The sequence below is a fragment of the Coregonus clupeaformis genome, chromosome 8 (assembly GCF_020615455.1).
Source record: "Coregonus clupeaformis isolate EN_2021a chromosome 8, ASM2061545v1, whole genome shotgun sequence".
Classification (NCBI taxonomy): Eukaryota; Metazoa; Chordata; class Actinopteri; order Salmoniformes; family Salmonidae; genus Coregonus; species Coregonus clupeaformis.
Window position 1 is genome coordinate 38,669,394 of NC_059199.1, and position 14,044 is coordinate 38,683,437.

The 14,044-nt window shown below is 42.2% G+C and overlaps 1 protein-coding gene across 12 annotated transcripts in view; it reads right to left on the reverse strand.

Annotated features, from left to right (window-relative positions):
* The window catches only part of LOC121571935 (receptor-type tyrosine-protein phosphatase U-like), a 234,528-nt gene that overhangs the window by 150,014 nt on the left and 70,470 nt on the right, over positions 1 to 14,044 (reverse strand). The gene's annotated exons all lie outside the window — the stretch shown is intronic.

Here is a 14,044-nt window from a genome sequence, read left to right on the forward strand (position 1 = left end):
TGGCGATTACAGCTGTGAGTCTTCTTGGGTAAGTCTCTAAGAGCTTTACACACCTGGATTGTGCAATATTAGCCCATTATTCTAGGGCATTATAATACTTCAAGCTCTGTCAATTTCAAGTCTTCAAGCAGATTTAAGTCAAAACTGTAACTTGGCCACTCAGGAACATTCACTGTCTTCTTGGTAAGCAACTACAGTGTAGATTTGGCCTTGTGTTGTAGGTTATTGTCCTGCTGAAAGGTGAATTCCTCTCCCAGTGTCTGGTGTAAAGCAGACTGAAGCAGGCTTTCCTCTAAGATTTTGCCTGTGCTGAGCTCCATCCTGTTTCTTTTTATCCAAAACAACTCCCCAGAATTTGCCGATGTCAAGCATACCCATACCATGATGCAGCCACCACCATGCTTGAAAATAAGGAGGCAGTTACTCAGTGATGTGTTGTGTTGGATTTGCCCTAAACATAAGGCTTTGCATTTGGCCAAAACATGTATTCCTTTGCTGTGTTTTTTTTACAGTATTACTTAAGTGCCTGTTGCATACAAGATGCATGTTTTGCACATTTCCGTATATTTGTATTTAAGGGCATTATTGTGGAGTCACTACAATGTTGTTGATCCATCCTACGTTTTCTCCCATCAAAGCCATTGAACTCCGTAACTGTTTAGAAATCACCAATGGCCTCATGGTAACATCCCTGAGAAGTTTCATTCCTGCCCTGTAGCTCAGTTCAGAAGGACGGTTGTGTCTTTAATGTGTCTGGGTGGTTTAATACATACAGTGGGGGAAAAAAGTATTTAGTCAGCCACCAATTGTGCAAGTTCTCCCACTTAAAAAGATGAGAGAGGCCTGTAATTTTCATCATAGGTACACGTCAACTATGACAGACAAATTGAGGAAAAAAATTCCAGAAAATCACATTGTAGGATTTTTAATGAATTTATTTGCAAATTATGGTGGAAAATAAGTATTTGGTCACCTACAAACAAGCAAGATTTCTGGCTCTCACAGACCTGTAACTTCTTCTTTAAGAGGCTCCTCTGTCCTCCACTCGTTGCCTGTATTAATGGCACCTGTTTGAACTTGTTATCAGTATAAAAAACACCTGTCCACAACCTCAAACAGTCACACTCCAAACTCCACTATGGCCAAGACCAAAGAGCTGTCAGAGGACACCAGAAACAAAATTGTAGACCTGCACCAGGCTGGGAAGACTGAATCTGCAATAGGTAAGCAGCTTGGTTTGAAGAAATCAACTGTGGGAGCAATTATTAGGAAATGGAAGACATACAAGACCACTGATAATCTCCCTCGATCTGGGGCTCCACGCAAAATCTCACTCCGTGGGGTCAAAATGATCACAAGATTGGTGAGCAAAAATCCCAGAACCACACGGGGGGACCTAGTGAATGACCTGCAGAGAGCTGGGACCAAAGTAACAAAGCTTACCATCAGTAACACACTACGCCGCCAGGGACTCAAATCCTGCAGTGCCAGACGTGTCCCCCTGCTTAAGCCAGTACATGTCCAGGCCCGTCTGAAGTTTGCTAGAGTGCATTTGGATGATCCAGAAGAGGATTGGGAGAATGTCATATGGTCAGATGAAACCAAAATAGAACTTTTTGGTAAAAACTCAACTCGTTGTGTTTGGAGGACAAAGAATGCTGAGTTGCATCCAAAGAACACCATACCTACTGTGGAGCATGGGGGTGGAAACATCATGCTTTGGGGCTGTTTTTTCTGCAAAGGGACCAGGACGACTGATCCGTGTAAAGGAAAGAATGAATAGGGCCATGTATCGTGAGATTTTGAGTGAAAACCTCCTTCCATCAGCAAGGGCATTGAAGATGAAACGTGGCTGGGTCTTTCAGCATGACAATGATCCCAAACACACCGCCCGGGCAACGAAGGAGTGGCTTCGTAAGAAGCATTTCAAGGTCCTGGAGTGGCCTAGCCAGTCTCCAGATCTCAACCCCATAGAAAATCTTTGGAGGGAGTTGAAAGTCCATGTTGCCCAGCGACAGCCCCAAAACATCACTGCTCTAGAGGAGATCTGCATGGAGGAATGGGCCAAAATACCAGCAACAGTGTGTGAAAACCTTGTGAAGACTTACAGAAAACGTTTGACCTGTGTCATTGCCAACAAAGGGTATATAACAAAGTATTGAGAAACTTTTGCTATTGACCAAATACTTATTTTCCACCATAATTTGCAAATAAATTCATTAAAAATCCTACAATGTGATTTTCTGGAGAAAAAAAATCTCATTTTGTCTGTCATAGTTGACGTGTACCTATGATGAAAATTACAGGCCTCATCTTTTTAAGTGGGAGAACTTGCACAATTGGTGGCTGACTAAATACTTTTTTCCCCCCACTGTAATCCACAGCATAATTATGAATTTGACCATGCTTAAAGAGATATTCCATGTCTGATTTGTTATTGTTACCCATCTACCAATCACTGCCCTTCTTTGAGGCTTTCGAAAAGCTCCCAGGTCTTTGTAGTTGAATCTGTGCTTGAAATTCAATACTTGACTGAGGGACCTTACAGATTTGTATGTATTTGGGACAGACGAAGGGTTAGTCATTAAAAAATCATGTCAACCCCTATTATTTCACACAGAGTAAGTCCATGTAACTTAATATGTGATTTGTTAAGCCACATTTTACTCCTGAACTATTTTAGGCTTGTCTGAACAAAGGGGCTGAATACTTTTGCAACGACTATATTTTAGTTATGAAAGTTTTATCAATCTTTAAACATTGACATTACAGAGTATATAGAGTAGATTGTTGACAAAAAATTACAATTAAATACATTTTATTCCCACTTTGTAACACAATAAAATGTGAATAAATCCAAGGGGTCTGAATACTGCAAGATAGTTGCCATAAAGCCAAAACAAAAGTTTTAAAAAAATAGATTCCTTTAAAATTAAAGTTTAATTTTTTTTACAATAAACTGTCTAAACAACTCAAAATGTATTTGGCCACTTTCAATTTTGAGTTCAAATCCAATTTAATAAACCATTTAATGAATTTGTCCTCTGGTGTGACATTATAATTAATGCTAATATAAAGGATTAATGATTCCCAAATAGACAAGAAAATAATTTTTACTCATTATTTAGTTACTTATGTCTTTAAATCAGTAATCATATTCCTGCATTTCAAATTAAAAACACAATCTTACTAAAACTAGATAAAAAGCAATTATCTTACATGTATTATTATAATGTTTCCTGCCTCATGCTTAACAATTATTTGTACATTTTGTTCAAGACACTTTTTTTCCTTTCATTTATTGGCGTCACCCCATAGGACATTATGTCACAACAATGGACAATACACAACATGCAGTCAAATGTTACTGTTAAAACATAATTACTGACACTTTTGGAAGTTTCTGACCACTGTAAAAATGCTCCTAAACATTAGTTCTAAACATCAGTAATGGATCCTTATTAAAGGATTTGAAATGCACTCATTCCAATTACAGGTACTCAAAAGAGTCCTGTATTGTTATTTTTCATCACTACCTCAACGGAGTGGATAATTTGCGTGCCTGCTGCCTTCCTTGGATGTGGTAGCCGTTTCTCAGGATCCCTCTCCAGAATCAAACCCTGATTCTCCATTTCACGTGGTCACCATGGTAGGCACAGAAACTACCATCGAATGTCGATAGGGCAGACATTCGAAAAAGACACCAGTGCCACCACGAAGGGTCACCAAAAACGTCCGGAGCACCCCGTATGGGTTTTGGGTCTGGTAAATGCACGTGTCCCAGAAGTTCAGTACTTGTTGGCATATTTTAGCTTTAGAATTGCCACAGTTATCCAAGTAACGTTGGAGCGATCAAAGGAACTACAGTGGGGAGAACAAGTATTTGATACACTGCCGATTTTGCAGGTTTTCCTACTTACAAAGCATGTAGAGGTCTGTAATTTTTATCATAGGTACACTTCAACTGTGAGAGACGGAATCTAACACAAACATCCAGAAAATCACATTGTATGATTTTTAAGTAATTCATTTGCATTTTATTGCATGACATAAGTATTTGATACATCAGAAAAGCAGAACTTAATATTTGGTACAGAAACCTTTGTTTGCAATTACAGAGATCATACGTTTCCTGTAGGTCTTGACCAGGTTTGCACACACACTGCAGCAGGGATTTTGGCCCACTCCTCCATACAGACCTTCTCCAGATCCTTCAGGTTTCGGGGGCTGTCGCTGGGCAATACGGACTTTCAGCTCCCTCTAAAGATTTTCTATTGGGTTCAGGTCTGGAGACTGGCTAGGCCACTCCAGGACCTTGAGATGCTTCTTACGGAGCCACTCCTTAGTTGCCCTGGCTGTGTGTTTCGGGTCGTTGTCGTGCTGGAAGACCCAGCCACGACCCATCTTCAATGCTCTTACTGAGGGAAGGAGGTTGTTGGCCAAGATCCCGCGATACATGGCCCCATCCATCAATACGGTGCAGTCGTCCTGTCCCCTTTGCAGAAAAGCATCCCCAAAGAATGATGTTTCCACCTCCATGCTTCACGGTTGGGATGTGTTCTTGGGGTTGTACTCATCCTTCTTCTTCCTCCAAACATGGCAAGTGGAGTTTAGACCAAAAAGCTCTATTTTTGTCTCATCAGACCACATGTCCTTCTCCCATTCCTCCTCTGGATCATCCAGATGGTAATTGGCAAACTTCAGACGGGCCTAGACATGCGCTGGCTTGAGCAGGGGGACCTTGCGTGCGCTGCAGGATTTTAATCCATGACGGAGTAGTGTGTTACTAATGGTTTTCTTTGAGACTGTGGTCTCAGCTCTCTTCAGGTCATTGACCAGGTCCTGCCGTGTAGTTCTGGGCTGATCCCTCACCTTCCTCATGATCATTGATGCCCCACGAGGTGAGATCTTGCATGGAGCCCCAGACCGAGGGTGATTGACCGTCATCTTGAACTTCTTCCATTTTCTAATAATTGCGGCAACAGTTGTTGCCTTCTCACCAAGCTGCTTGCCTATTGTCCTGTAGCCCATCCCAGCCTTGTGGAGGTCTACAATTTTATCCCTGATGTCCTTACACAGCTCTCTGGTCTTGGCCATTGTGGAGAGGTTGGAGTCTGTTTGATTGAGTGTGTGGACAGGTGTCTTTTATACAGGTAACGAGTTCAAACAGGTGCAGTTAATACAGGTAATGAGTGGAGAACAGGAGGGCTTCTTAAAGAAAAACTAACAGGTCTGTGAGAGCCGGAATTCTGACAGAAGAAAAACTAACAGGTCTGTGAGAGCCGGAATTCTTACTGGTTGGTAGGTGATCAAATACTTATGTCATGCAATAAAATGCAAATTAATTACTTAAAAATCATACAATGTGATTTTCTGGATTTTTGTGTTAGATTCCGTCTCTCACAGTTGAAGTGTACCTATGATAAAAAAATTACAGACCTCTACATGCTTTGTAAGTAGGAAAACCTGCAAACTCGGCAGTGTATCAAATACTTGTTCTCCCCACTGTATCTAATGAGCCATTTGCAGTTTCACTGTACCGGCCGTGTGTACTTGGACTGCATGACTTAATTTTTAGGACAAGAATATGGCAGAATCGACCAGGTAGAAACAGTCTCCAAAAGAGACACAGCTGATGGGGGGCCCTCCCAGGGTGGATCACTTATGCCAATCGGTCAGGAGGAGTAAAACTGGTAGGACAGATAGAGGGACCCAGGGGATGGATGGTCTAATGCAGGGTGAGAACCAGGAATGGGAATACCACAGCAAGCCCCCAATATCTGCCTGCACCATCACTAGAGCCAGGTACAATAACTAGACCCTCTCCAGTGGGCAGAGACAGACCCAGAGGTCGCAGGACCAATGTTGACCTGTCGAGAGTGAGAAACCAGGTGTGGGAAAATGAATACATAAATATTGCACTCAGAATTACTTAAAAGCATACAAATTGCAACAAGATACAAATAGGTATAATGCAAATAAGTGTTATTTGATTACAAATAAGTCTGAAAAGATCATTACAGAAGTTTATTAATGGGTTATGTCCCCTGGAGTGACAGCTATTTCATCTGGTTTGACACCATCTACATGTCACACCAAGGGAAAAAAGCTGTCACACTGTTGGACATCTCAGGTTGTATGGTCCATGTTGGGCCTTATTGTTAACAGTACGCCTTCTATATGATTTCACCACAACATGTTTACATTTCTTTTTATATTTAAATTGTAAAAAATGAAATATATACAGTGAGCTCCATAATTCATTGGACAGTGACCATTTTGTTGTTATTTTGGTTCTGTACTCTAGCACTTTGAGTTTGAAAGGATACAATGACAATGAGGGTGAAGTGCAGACTGTCAGCTTTAATTGGAGGGTATTTTCATACATATCGGATGAACCGTTTAGAAATTATAGAAGCTTTTGTACATGGTCCCCCCATTTTCAGGCATTAAAAAACATTGGACAGTTTAACATAATGTAGAATAAAGTAATCATTGTTAATATTTGGTCGCATATTCTTTGCATGCAATGACTGCTTGAAGTCTGCGATGCATCGACATCACCAGACGCTGGGTATCTTCCCTGGTGATGCTCTGCCAGGCCTGTACTGCAGCCATCTTCAGTTCCTGCTTGTTTCGGGGACTTATTGCCTTCAGTCTCCTCTTCAGCATGTAAAATGCATGTTCAATTGGATTCAGATCCGGTGATTGACTCGGCCAGTCAAGGATTTTCCACTTTTTGGCCATCAAAAACCCCTTCGTTGCTCTAGCAGTATGTTTATGGTCATTGTCTTGTTGCATGATAAAGTGCTGTCCAATGAGTTTGGAGGCATTTGGTTTTATCTGAGCAGATAAAATATTTCTGTAGACTTCAGAATTAATTGTTCTACTTCTGTCTGCAGTCACATCATCGATGAAGACAAGTGAGCCTGTTCCACTGGCAGCCATACAGGCCCAAGCCATAACACCCCCTCCACCATGTTTCACGGATGAGGTGGTATGCTTTGGGTCATGGGCATTTCTCTTTTTTTCTCCACACTTTCCTCTTTCCATCACTCTGGTACATGTTAATCTTTGTCTCATCTGTCCACAATACTTTTTTCCAGAACTCTTGGGGCTCTTTTAGGCGCTTTTTAGCAAACTGTAATCTCGCCTTTCTGTTCTTCAGGCTTATCAGTGGTTTGCATCTTGTAGTGTACTCTCTGTAGTCCTGCTGGTGTAGTCTTCTACGTATGGTAGATCTACACCTGCATCCAGGAGAGTGTTTTTGATCTGTTGGGCTGTTGTCAGGGGGTTTTCTTCTCCATAGAGAGTATTCTCCGGTCATCCACTACAGTGGTCTTCCTCGGTCTACCGGGTCTTTTGACATAATTGAGTTCACCGGTTGTTTTTTTCTTGTTAATGATGAACCAAACTGTTGACTTGGGCATGGCCAGGGTTTTTGCAATGTTCCTGATTGATTGATTTTCATTTCTGAGCCTTATGACGGCCAGCTTCATTTGCATCGACACTGCTGTCTTCCTCATGTTGTCACACCCCAACAACAACCTCCAAAGGCAATAGCAAAGTCTAGAATCAATACTATTCATCAACAGCTCTCCTGCATTCACTAACGACACAAATGAATACACCTGCCTAACGACACACATCTGTGAAGCCAATTTAACAAATACTTGTAGTACCTTAAAATGGGGGGACCATGTACAAAAGGTGCTGTCATTTCTAAACGGTTCATCCGATATGTATGAAAATACCCTCAAATTAAACCTGACAGTCTACACCTCCCCCTCATTGTCATTGTATCCTTTCAAACTCAAAGTGCTAGAGTACAGAACCAAAATAACAAAACAATGGTCACTGTCCAATGAATTATGGAGCTCACTGTATATACATTCAAAAGGCGTCACCCCAAAGGACTAAGAAACTGACCCCTTTTATGGCAATGGCAGAGAAGTGCAATATTTTGATAACTATTTCTATTAAAGCTTACAATCTATTCAGGCCATGTACTCCAGCCATGTCTTCTGTACTTCCTCACTGCAAGAGAACCTTCCCCAGCACAATGGAGGCTGAAAAGATTCGACGTGGGTCTTCAGATCCTCAAAAAGTTATACAGCTGCACCATTGAGAGCATCATGACTGGCTGCATCACCGCTTGGTATGGCAACTGCTTGGCATCCGACCGCAAGGCACTATAGAAGGTTGTGCGTACGGCCCAGTGCATCACTGGGGCCAAGCTCACTGCCATCCAGGACCTCAATACCAGGCGGTGTCAGAGGATGGCCATAGAAATGGTCAGACTCCAGCCACCCAAGTCATAGACTGTTACATTTACATTTACGTCATTTAGCAGACGCTCTTATCCAGAGCGACTTACAAATTGGTGCATTCACCCTATAGCCAGTGGGATAACCACATGTTCTCTCTGATACCGTAGAGCAAGCGTTACCGATGCATCAAGTCTGGAACCAACAGGACCCTGAACAGCTTCTACCCCTAAGTCATAAGACCGCTAAATAGTTAGTTAAATAGTTAACCAATAGCTTCCCGGACTATCTGCAATGACCCTCTTTTGACTCACCACATACGCTGCTGTTACAGTTTATCTATCCTGTTGCCTAGTCGTTTAATCCTTACCTATATGTACATATCTACCTCAATTACCTCGTACCCCTGCACATCGACTCGGTACTGGTACCCCGTGTATATAGCCAAGTTATCGTTACTCATTGTGTATTTATTCCTCGTGTTATTATTTTTGTCTTTTTTCCTCTGCATTGTTGGGAAGAGCCGTAAGTAAGCATTTCAGTATTAGTCTACACCTGTTGTTTACAAAGCATGTGAAAAATAACATTTTATTTTATTTGATGCCCTAATGCTGGCTCGTTGTTTAATCACAGAATTGTATTACACCAAGATGACATTGCTTTTAGGGACAAAATGTAATCAATCAGAACTATTTGGAAATATCATGAATAGACTTGGGGACTATTGTTTCTTGAAATAAACTTCTGTGTTATAACTAAAAGAGTAGGTGAAAGGAAATTTCTTCATTTTTTAATGAATTCATTAAGTTCAAAGTTCCACAAACTTACCTGGGACAGTCACACCATTGGACAATTGTCACGTTTAGTAAAAAATTATTAGAAAACAAATGATCCAAGTAAAAAAACTAAGCTTTTGTGATTATATCACCATTTTTGCCAATTTGTTAAGTTATATTTGTGTTTGCTATCACGGACAAAAAAAGGGGTGTCATGTCAAGTACCCACATGGCGAAAGGAAAGGTATAAATGGAGAAAGGGAAGGCATGGGCAGGAGGGCTAAAGTGTCTGCGATGGACCCCGTGCCTTGGCTGTCTTCCCTGCTGCCTGTCTGCTTTCCCAGTGAAGAGTGCACACCAGTGACCCTGAGTAATAGCCAGCGCACCTGATACCTCATAAATACACAGAGGGAGGTAAGGAAAGAGAGGGAAGAGGGCACAACACTCCTCCACAGCATTTATCCCAGAGAGAGGCTTAATACATCCGGAGAGAGGAGGAGGAGAAACCGCAGAACAGGTGACGGGTGGAGAAAGCCCCGTGTAGCTCAGTTGGTAGAGCATGGCGCTTGCAACGCCAAGGTTGTGGGTTCGATTCCCACGGGGGGCCAGTATGAAAATGTATGCACTCACTAACTGTAAGTCGCTCTGGATAAGAGCGTCTGCTAAATGACTAAAATTTAAAAATGAGAAAGGTGTGGGAGAGGTGGAGGAGAGAAGCAGGAGAGAGAGGAGAGGAAGAGCGAGAGGAGGTAGAGGGTGGGAAAAAAAGAGGATGAGTGAAGTGAAGAAGAGGAGGAAAAGGACCTGCAGGAACTTTTAAAATACAAATAATTTAAAATCAAAAACACTAAAAACACAGAGAAGTGTGTATGATGGAGAAGACAGGCTGCCACTCACGCCCCTGATTCAGAATGTCAGAGTTTAACATTCGACAGAGACAAAACTTAATCTAAATCTGACTCCAACTACAACACTCAATCATGAATGATTCATCTCAGAAGGATTATTTCAATTTAATGACTGCCTCAGGATCAGAGATTGAAGGACGCTCTGACCACTGACATCTCTGATGACATATAACTCCACGCCACCCGTGGCATATCAAATAGAATCATGACCGCCACCGAATCCCCACAATATTGCATTTTTATTGCATAATAAAACATATATGAAATTCCAAATTCCTTTCCCTTTAAGCTTTTTCACTGCTTTGACATTTCAGTGCCCACCAAATCTTATATCTAGGCTTGAAAAACCATCAACTGAATCAGACCTATAGATACCAGGCAGCTTGTACAAATGTAGAACAAACCAGCTGTATTATATTGGCCACCTTCCAGTCACAACTCCTCAAAGGCAGGAGAGGGTAGGAAGTTGAGGACAGGAAAAAGAGGACAGGATGTGATAGACAGGATGTGATAGAAAGGTACTGTATATACACTAAAAGTATGTGGACACCCCTTCAAATTAGTGGATTCGGCTATTTCAGCCATACCCGTTGCTGACAGGTGTATGAAATCGAGCACATAGCCATGCAATCTCCATAGACAAACATTGGCAGTAGATTGGCCCGTACTGAAGAGCTCAGTGACTTTCAACGTGGCACCATCACAGGATACCACCTTTCCAACAAGTCCGTTCGTCAAATTTCTGCCCTGTTAGTGCTGCCCCGGTCAACTGTAAGTGCTGTTATTGTGAAGTGGAAACATCTAGGAGCAACAACGGCTCATCTGCGAAGTCGTAGGCCACACAAGCTCACAGAACACGACTGCCGAGTGCTGAAGTGGGACTGCCGAGTGCGTCTGTCCTCGGTTGCAACACACCCTACAGAGTTCCAAACTGCCTCTGGAAGCAACGTCAGCACAAGAACTGTTCTTCAGGAGCTTCATGAAAAGGGTTTCCATGGCCGAGCAGCCGCACACAAGCCTGATCACTATGCGCAATGCCAAGCGTTGGCTGGAGTGGTGTAAAGCTCGCCGCCATTGGACTCTGGAGCAGTGGAAACGCGTTCTCTGGACTGATGAATCACGCTTCACCATCTGGTAGTCCGACGGATGAATCTGGGTTTGGCGGATGCCAGGGGAACGCTACCTGCCACAATGCATAGTGCCAACTGTAAAGTTTGGAAGAGGAGGAATAATGGTCTGGAGCTGTTATCATGGTTCGGGCTAGGCCCCTTAGTTCCAGGGAAATATAATATATAATATAATATAATATATATAATAATAATATAATATAATAATATATAATATGCCATTTAGCAGACGCTTTTATCCAAAGCGACTTACAGTCATGCGTGCATACATTTTTTTGTGTATGGGTGGTCCCGGGGATCGAACCCACTACCTTGGCGTTACAAGCGCCGTGCTCTACCAGCTGAGCTACAGAGGACCACGAAATCTTAACACTACATGCATACAATTACATTCTAGATGATTCTGTGCTTCCAACTTTGAAAGCCTTCCCAGAAGATTAGAGGCTGTTATAGCAGCAAAGGGGGGACCAACTCCATATTAATGCCCATGATTTTGGAATGAGAGATGTTCGACAAGCAGGTGTCCACATAAATGTGTCCACATACTTTTGGTCAACTAGTGTAGTTGACTGGGGCAGCTCTAGCAGGGCAGAAATTTGACGAACTGACTTGTTGGAAAGGTGGCATCCTATGACGTCACTGAGCTCTTCAGTAAGACCATTCTACTGCCAATGTTTTACTATGGAGATTGCATGGCTGTGTGTTCGATTTTATACATTAATTTGAAGGGGTGTCCACATACTTTTGTATATATAGTGTATATAGATATATCGAATTCCTTTTGAAAGACCCATAAAAGGCCTATAATTTATCATGATATGCTAGAGCTCTAGAGCTATAGGGTATATCTCCATATGCATGTTGTGATTTATGGTGTACGACTTGTGACCTTTTCAAGTCGATGCAAAGTAAATGCCCTGTCTACTGTCTAAATGCCCTGTCTAAGGCAATTTGGGCATCACCTCTCAAAGACATCTGCTGCATAGATTAAACTTCATAGTCTATGTGATGAGACAAAGATAAAACTATCCCACACCTTTCTCTCTCCTCTCTCTCTCTGCTTCTGTCAATATGTCTCTCTCATCCTGTCTTCGCTACTTCCAGTCTCCTCTCCTCTGTCAGTCTCCCATTTCCCCTCTATCCCCTTCCACTCCACTCTGTCATGGGGTTGGTATAATATAAGGGTGAAGTGGTAACATGGAGGGTGGTGGTAGTATGATGCAGAGTGTAATTTCTCTCTCTGACCGTACGCAGTACTGTACACACTTCCGAGGCAGAGAGTATGGTGAGATTGGCACTGCGGGGCAGAGGCTGTGTGAAAATGTTTCATTACTGTTCCACAATGGCTCCCATCCCTTTTCCCAGCCCAGACACACACACACACACACATACAACCATCATTCCCAAGTGTGAAGCAGAGAGGAACTCCAATGGAGGAAGAGAGGACAAGAGAGAAACGGAGGGTATTAGGGTTGAGCGGTATATACCGTTTCTGTACCATACCGGGGTATACGGTATTACTGAATGTGCACACAAGGGGCGCTATTGAATGTCTCTGCTGTAACCAAGAAGCTTGATCTTGACATCTAGCCACTTAGCTACTAGCAAGTTAGGAAACCAAATGCATAGCTGGAGCACTGAGCTGGATATCATTTATTTGACACATCTTAGATTTCTTATAGTTACACTTAACGTATAGTTAGTTATAAGCAGTGGCGTAGCACACACGCAAGGCGGGGGTGCCCCCCCTTTTTTATATATAGATAGATATATATATATATATATATATACACACACACACACACACACACTGAACAAACATATAAACGCAACATGCAACAATTTCAATGATTTTACTTAGTTACAGTTCATATAAGGAAATCAGTCAATTGAAATTAATGAATTAGGCCCTAATCTATGGATTTCACATGACTGGGCATAGACCCACCCACTTGGCAGCAAGGTCCACCCACTGGAAAGCCAGCCCAGCCAATCAGAATGAGTTTCTCCCCAAAAAATGGCTTTATTACAGACAAATACTCCTCGGTTTCATCAGCTGTCCAGGTGGCTGGTCTCAGACGAACCCGCAGGTGAAGAAGCCGGATGTGGAGGTCCTGGGCTGGCGTGGTTACACATGGTCTGCAGTTGTGAGGCCGGTTGGATGTACTATCAAATTCTCTAAAATGACATTAGAGGCGGCTTATGGTAGAGAAATTAACATTCAATTCTCTGGCAACAGCTCTGGTGGAAATTCGTTCAGTCAGCATGCCAATTACACACTCCCTCAAAACTTGAGACATCTGTGGCATTGTGTTGTGTGACAAAACTGGACATGTTAGAGTGGCCTTTTATTGTCCCCAGTTCAATGATCATCCTGTTTAATCAGCTTCTTGATATGCCACACCTGTCAGGTGGATGGATTATCTGGGCAAAGGAGAAATGCTCATTAACAGGGATGTAAACAACTTTGTGCGTATGGAACATTTCTTAGATCTTTAATTTCAGCTCATGAAACATGGGACCAACATTATACATGTTGCGTTTATATTTCTGTTCAGCATATATACATACATATACACACACAGTTCCAGTCAAAAGTTTGGACACCTACTCATTCAATGGTTTTTCTTTATTTTTACTATTTTCTACATCAAAACTATGAAATAACACATATGGAATCATGTAGTAACCAAAAAACGGTTAAACAAATCAAAATAGATTTTATATTTGAGATTCTTCAAAGTAGCCACCCTTTGCCTTGATGACAGCGTTGCACACTCTTGGCATTCTCTAAACCAGCTTCACCTGGAATGCTTTTCCAACAGAGAACAGGAGTTCCCACATATGCTGAGCAGTTGTTGGCTGCTTTTCCTTCACTCTGCGGTCCAACTCATCCCAAACAATCTCAATAGGTTTGAGGTCGGGTGATTGTGGAGGCCAGATCATCTGATGCATCACTCCATCAC